Raw genomic sequence first — 7,693 nt, forward strand, 5'->3', positions numbered from 1 at the left:
TGAGGATTTGTGTTTGCTTCTTCCAGGCTCCTGTGGCATCCCCAGCACATGGCCACTTTAAAATAAAGGTTCTGCCTGAAGATTTTTAAGCCACTGAATTTTGATGAATTTCCAATCCAAATCTGTGGCAGTACAGGCTTGGGGTCAGGAACACTCAGAAGAGACTTGCTCCATTCTGAGTCAATACCTAAAAAGAGAAAGTATCTCGTGTGAAAACACCCTGCTCCAAGATTTCTAATAAGTGTGTGTGTTACCATTTCTTATTCTACTTGGTTTTGTCTTCTATCTCCCTTGCACAAGTTACCCAATTTCCAAAGCTCCTGCCCGCCAGTTATAGGCAGATAACCTCGGAGCAATTGCCAGCTACCATACTTACTTACCCATGATGCCCTTCTTTCTTGTTTCTAGTCTCAGCTGATTATCCTGTCTGGACATCCAACCTGGCCAAGCCTTAAAATTGTGGTTAAATTTTCATCCAGCATTGTCAGGTGTTCTGTACAGGAAAGGGTTTCTCTGCGCGTCTGCCATGGTGTGGGAAAAGGAGGGCCCCTTTTATCACTTCACTACTTTTATAATCAGACCAAAAGAGAATACTCTAAAAAGTCAGAAGAAAGAGATTTGGTAAGACACTACTTCCCATAGGTAATATCATCAACTGTTTAAACAAAGTATTTCGTAAATATAAGAGCAGCAGCCATAACTGTCATTTTCATAAAATGAGATTTCAACAAGTCTGCCTCTGCAAAATTTGCCATTTTTTAATGTCAAAACAGAGTTCTCTTTACTTTGAAACTTGAATCAGTTTCTTTTTTTAAACCGTGGCGCAGGATATGCCTTTTGGCCCCATCTGGTGAGACTATCATTTAAGAGTCTCCTTGGCTGCCTTTTGCAATTTTGAGATCTATGTGCCTTGTGCTTCACTTTTCCAAGAAGGAGAAGCATCCACAAAACACTCTTAGGAGCAAGCTCAAAGAAAACATCTTGGCTTCAGTAGTAAAGTGAAAACCAAGAGCAAAATTGATGCCCATTCATTAGATGTTTCTGGCACAGACTCATTAGCTCATTAGTACGACACATCACCAGTTGGTGAGCATCCTCCGTTAGAATAATGAAAATTACCAGACCTTACTCCCACTGGGCTGCTTAGTGAAAGGCATATCATTTTTATCATACCATATTTTGCAGCTTTAAATTATAAAAGTATCACACAGGAAGCAGAAAACATTTTATCTGTTACAATATTTAAAAGGAGTGAGGGCACACTAACTAAAGTATACTTTTCACTTCTTTTACCATTATTTGAAAATTTACAAACATGTCTTTCCACACAGATGGCTCTCTTACCTATAGGTCAGTAGGTCATGCTGTCTTGGAATGGTTCTCCTAAAATTGAAGGCCTCATAGAAGTTCACATATTTATACTCACATATAAAAATTCTTCTCATTTTGATTAAATGCTTTCCTCTAAAAGAGATATTCTATTAAGGCTGCCACTTTTTAAAACTCTATTTCAACCCAGCTGTGCAAGACCCCCTTGAAACAGTAGACTGTCATCCTGCTGAGAAAGATGCCTGGGAGCTTCAACTACAGGGGCTCTGGGGTTGTTTATAAGTCCAGTTCCTGGAAATAGAAAGTGTTAAAGAATTTTCACCTCTCTGTAAAAGGCATTCATTTAATCAATGGTTATTTTTTAAGATGACTTGCCATGAAAAGAAGCACGAAGTCAATCTTACTGACACTTAAAGAATTGGGAGAAGGTTACATGAGTAACTTAATACTTTGTTCTTTAAGTAGCTTTATTGAATATACTTCCAACTCTTTGCCTACCTGCCTCATTAATCTTATTTCCTTCTTCCCTTCCTTCCTTCCTTCTCCCCTTTATTCCTTCTCTCCCTCTGTCTCTATATTTCTTCATCTCTCTCTTTCTATAAATGCATGGTTAAATGGAAACACACTACCTTTATTTAGTTAACCATTCTCTAGGAAATAAAGTTATCGCAACTCATGTTCTCCACTGCTCACCTGGTAGCTTAAACTAATGTCAAGTAAAGAAATTAAGAGAATACATAAACAGTTTAAAGTACAAGTGTTGAAAACCCAAGCTTATTACATAATGGTATCAGGAATGTGTACCTGCCCAAGGACTTTCTCAATAAGACAACTTTTCTACATTGAAACATTCAGTGTTCCTGAGTGTGATCTTCCACCATCAGAATGATCTACAGACGCTTGTTAAAATGCAGATATCTGGGACCTGCCAGATCCCAAAGAATCTGGTTTAATAAATCTGAACCGGCCCTTTTTATTTTGCATAATTAACAAAGTCTTTAAAGAATGAACAGAGTGACTCATACCCCAGGGTTATGAGCCAGATGACCTGAGTTTGAATCCTGCTTTTACCACTTGGTAGCTGGTAAAATTTAGTGACTTGCGGAAAGTCACTTAATCTCCCTGTAACTCAATTTTCTCCCATTTTAAGCAGATGCAATACTAGTGCTTATCTCAGAGGATTATTGGTGGAAACAAACGACCTAACACATATAGTGCTTAGAACTGTGTCTGGCACATATTTAACATTCTATAATGTTAACTATTACCATTTTTTCTTGACAATTAAGATGTTAGAACCCCAGAAAAGAATTCGTTCATCCTCCTTTTAATAACTTTGATTGTTGTTGTTGATGTTGTTTTCAGCTCTTGTTTTAAAATCAACTTTATTAGGGTAAATTTACATGCAATCAAATGGACCTATTTCAAGTGTACAGTTCGATTAATTTTGATAAATTCGTATACTCTTATAACCACACCACAACCATGGTATGGAACCTTTCCATCACCCAAAAAGTTCCTCGTGCCCTTTGCTGGCAATTTCCCACTCTGTTTCCAGGCAACTACAGATCTGCCCTCTGTCATTACAGGCTAGTTTTGCCCTTTCTAGAATTTCACATAAATTGAATCATACAGTATGTACTCTTTTGCGTCTGTTTTTTTTTTTCCTCTCAGCATAATGTTTGAGATTCACCTGTGCCACTGCATGTATCAGTAGTTTCTTCTTTTCTATTGCTGACTAGTATTCCATTATATGAACAGACTGTAATTTGCTCATCTACTCATCTGTTGCTGGACATTTGAGTTGTTTCCAGTTTGGGGCTATTAAAAATAGCTCAAATAACTTCTTTGTTGGCATCTGGCATTAGTTTTTCTATTTAAAAATTAGTAAAGTAGAAAAATCAGAAAATAGAATCTGTCTTTATATGACTAATTATTTTGGAAGGCCTAGAAATCTTGTAAAAGCAGAGTGAGAGATAGGGACTAAGCTAGACAAGAAAATGCAATATTGAAAACTAAGTGTGTTTTTGAACTAAGTTAGAATAAACACTTAAACATAGCTATGGACTCTTTTTTTACAGACATACCTTTGTATGGCTGAATTGTTTGTTTTAAACTTGTCAATTTTTACTCATGTAAAAAATCTTTTACTGGATAGAGTAGACATAGTTACATTAAATAAATACCTTTGAACAAGTTTCTCAAATCTTTATTTTGCAGTATCCATGACCTCCGTCATCTTTGGGACTTTTTATGTCATTGTTTCCAACCTATGTTTTCTTGTCAGTTTCCTGAAGTCAATGAAACATAAGTTACTCCTATGAGGTAGCATTTTTAAAGGAGCATTAAATATTGAGGTCCATAGGGTACCATTTTGGTCTCCTCTTGAAGCACAAACAATTTATGGAATGCTAGTGCTATGTAATGATATCAGAGCTAAAAGTCAATATAAGTATTACTTTAGAACATAAAATAAGAATATGCAGATCCATTGTATCAATACATTTAGCAGATTTTTCAAATACGAGAATCGATGAAATCTCTCAGTATCGCCAAAGTACAAGGACATTGGGTTTACCTGTAAAAGAATAGCATGGCATCTTTTGCCATCTAGATAAGCTGAGTATTTCCTAAATCACCAAGTCCTGGTTCTTTTTCACTTAATAGGTCTTCCCTCAGTCTCTCTTTCCTCTCACATTTTACAACAAGCAGCAAGAAGAAACCAGGCCGTGCCTTCAATACTTGGCTTAGAAATCTTCTCCTTTATGTATCCAGACTCGTCATTTCTGTACTGGCAGGCTATGATTCAACTAAGCTCTGCCACTATATAATGAGGATATCCTTTCCTCCTGTTGCCAATAACTGTTCCTCAGCTGTGTCAGAACCCTCACAGGGAGCAGTTTCAACACCCATATTTCTACCAGCCATCCCTTCATGACATATTGAGTAATCTGTAAGATGATACAGGTTTTTCTCTACCATGTTTCAGAGATCACACTAACAGAGTTAACATCCATATTCTTTCTAACAGCACATTCAAAGCAACCTAGGCTTTCTAAAAATCAGGCTCCAAAGAATTCTTCCAGCCTTTGCCATTTCCCCATTCCAAACTTGCACATTTTTAGGTATTTGTTGCAGCAGCTCTCCACTTTCCAGGACCAAAATCTATATTAGTTTCCTATTGCTGCTATAACAAATAACCACACATCTAGTTACTTAATACAAATGTATGATCTTACATTTCTGGAGGTCAGAAGTCGGCAATGAGTCTCACTGGATTAAAATGACAGTGTTAGCAGAGCCGCTTCTGTTCTGGAGCTCTAAAGGAGAATCAGTTTTCTAGCCTTATCCAACTCCTAGAGGCTGAACACATGCCTTGGTAATAACCCCTTTCCATCTTCAAAGCCAGCAATTACTGATCAAGTCTTTCTCACATTGCATCACTCTGACTCTCTCCGACTCTGACTCTCTTGCTTCCCTCTTTCATTTATAAGGACCCTTGTGATTACAACGGACCAAGAAGAATAATCTGGGATAATCTCTCCATCTCAAGGTCAGTTGATTAGCAACCCCAATTCTATGTGCAACTTTAGTTCTCCCTTGCCATACGCTATGTAACACAACATATTCGCAGGTTTCCAGGATTAGGACAAGGACCTCTTTGGGCTGGGAGTGGAAGGGCATTATTCTGAGTGCCACTCAATTTACCACTAACAAATGTCAATTGTTTTGAGAAAATATAGTAAGCAACACTTCTGTTACCATTGAAGTCTCTTAAAGTCCAAGCTGCTTCATGAATATCTGAACCACGATTAGAAATTTAGGGACTCCAACCTCACATGATCTGCTTTTCCTAATTAAAATTTCACATTCCAAAAAAGACATTTTGGAGAGCTAACATGGTCCCAATAATTCACCAGGGTAAAATTTATCCAACTAGGTATGCTTAAAATAAATTGAAAACAAATAATCTTAAGACAAAAAGGAGGAAGAAAGAGTAACAAAGAGGAAAAAAGATAATGAAGTTTATCTTAGTTTTCTCATGCTTGACAAGTTATCCCGATTTGAATAAATAGTACAATCAGTGCTTTTTTTGTTTGCTAAAAGATAAAGTGAAGTTGTGCCCCTGAGATATTAAAAAAGTATACAACACTGTACAACATTCCTCTCATTTTTTCCCTTCTGCTGCATTCCTTCTGCCGCTTTCTCTCAATTCCCTTTGGTTTATGAATTTGTGTTTTTAGCTTATGAACTGGACCAAGAAACCAGTAGAGATGAATCTATTAGTTCATTACTTTATTTGAGCTGATATGGCAATAATATTCCAGAAAAAAGAAAGGTGTTAGTTCTAAAAATCCCTGGTTTAAACAGATTCATACAACCCCTTTCTAGGTCTAGCCTATTTAATGAGTTGATTGTAGATGAGTGCTTCTCAAACTTTAAAATACATAGGAATGCATGAAGATTTTGTTAAATGAATATTCTGATTCAGCAGGTTTGGCGTGGGGTCTAAGCTTCTGCATTTCTGACAAGATCATCCTGCTGATGCTGCTGATACACAGACCACAGTGTGAGTAGCAAGGAATTAGAACACCTCTGGTTGCCACTGTCATTTGCAAGTGTAAAAAGAATACATATTTGAATGCTTTTCATCCACAGCCTTCCACTCTGAACACGCCCGATCTCCTTCGAAAGCTTTTGTATTGTTTTCAATTGTGGGGACAGGAAAAACAAAGCATCTTGAGAAGAAAATCTTGAGCTTTTCTGCCAGATCCTTTCTGCTGGAGCTTTTCTGACAAGGCTACCGAGGATTGCTTTAAACTGAATACTTGTCCTTGTTAACATTTTTATTAAGTTGTCATGACAACTTTCTGTTTCTCAATAAAGTGGAGGCAAGTAGGTTTTAACCTACACACCATCTACAAGACAGAAGAACGGACCTGGAAGATGATGAAATATTCAGAAATTCATTTATCCACTCAACAGTCACTTTACTGACTCCCTACTATGAAATATGTTCTTTGCTAGGCACTTAGGCTGGAAAGATTACTTCCCTAACACCAAGGAACTCAGTATTTTTCAGCGCATAGCAAACATCTAGATTAGAGCATGTCTCTCACAATCACTGTTTGGTGGTTCAAGCACCCTAGATTGGTTGCTTTCCCCATATACCCCAATGCCTGATATTGACAAAGGATGAGAGAAGGCAAATGCAAGACACTTTCTAGCTAAGAGTTTACCCTTGGTAAAACCAAATAGCCCCTGGCGGAAATTACTGAGGTTAACTGCAGTTCTTATCAAGGAGTTCCGTGTGCTATAGAATTCTAGGTTGGTAAAGGCAGAAATGAATAGGTTAAGCAAGTCATGTTCCAGGATGAAAGGAATATTGACAAGAGTCAAGCCAGTAGAGGACAACAAAAACAAAAAACAGGCTTTACACAAGCCTACAATGCATGACAACTAGAGGACAGGCAAATAAGGCCATTTGGACCCAACTGATCTTTCTATCTTAGCTTTGTATACTTTTTTTCATGTACTTTGCATTTCTACCAAATGACATCCCTGTCTGTTTCTTGAAGATTGGTGTCATGCCGTCTCACCTCCATGCCTTTGGTCACAAGTTTTCCTCTGCCTGAAAAAAAACAAAACAAAAACAAAAACTTCCTCAATTTCTATCTTTTCCCAAAGAAGAGCAATTTTTTAAGGCCTAACTCTAAGGCTGCTTCATTATGAAATATTTTGCCTATCAGAAGATCTCTCTTCTTCCTCTGTGCTTTCATACCATTAAATCTATTTTTTTGAAAAATGGTAAGAGACCCTCTTTCAATTATGTGTTAATATTTCTTTCTGTTTTTCCTTCTAGCTCTTAAATTCTCAGTACTCTGAGGGCAAAAGCCCTACTTAGCAAAGAGACTATCAGGAGTTGGGAGTAGAGAAAGATGTTTCAGAGATGGCAGAACTAAAAAATGCAAATGTATAGCTCTGAACTTTTGCCTGATACTAAAGTAAAGTTTAGTTAAATACCTTTTTTCCCCCTTATTTAAATGTCTTTTTTTCTGTTTATTCTGACTAACGTTTGGCAAGAGGAGAACACAGTAGGCAAGGCTGGGAGGAAAATTTTCAAATGTGGTGAGCCTAAAATGGGACCAGACTTGGTGGGTTTAGGGAGAAATACAAGAATTGGAGATAACCATGAACAAGTTCTCTCAGAGTTCCTGGATATGAAGAAGGATCACATAATCACGATTAATTGTGAATTCACAATGAAATAGCATAATGAGATTTTATTTTTAAGTCAGAAAGGTGACTCACAAACATTCATAACAGAACTTTTTTTTCTGTGCTGGAATACCCACACACACCT

The 7,693-nt window shown here is 37.2% G+C and overlaps 1 long non-coding RNA gene across 1 annotated transcript in view; it reads right to left on the reverse strand.

The window, feature by feature from the left end:
* Positions 1 to 386: 386 nt before the first annotated feature.
* Positions 387 to 7,693, reverse strand: part of LOC124237328 (uncharacterized) — a 9,140-nt gene continuing 1,833 nt past the window's right edge. The window contains exons 2-5 of the long non-coding RNA XR_006887981.1: positions 6,930 to 6,961; positions 3,516 to 3,620; positions 1,345 to 1,620; positions 387 to 595 (exon numbers count right to left, since the gene is read on the reverse strand). This is a non-coding gene — a long non-coding RNA (uncharacterized LOC124237328). The remainder of the gene's footprint in view (positions 596 to 1,344; positions 1,621 to 3,515; positions 3,621 to 6,929; positions 6,962 to 7,693) is intronic.

The sequence above is a fragment of the Equus quagga genome, chromosome 3 (genome assembly GCF_021613505.1).
Source record: "Equus quagga isolate Etosha38 chromosome 3, UCLA_HA_Equagga_1.0, whole genome shotgun sequence".
NCBI lineage: Eukaryota > Metazoa > Chordata > Mammalia > Perissodactyla > Equidae > Equus > Equus quagga.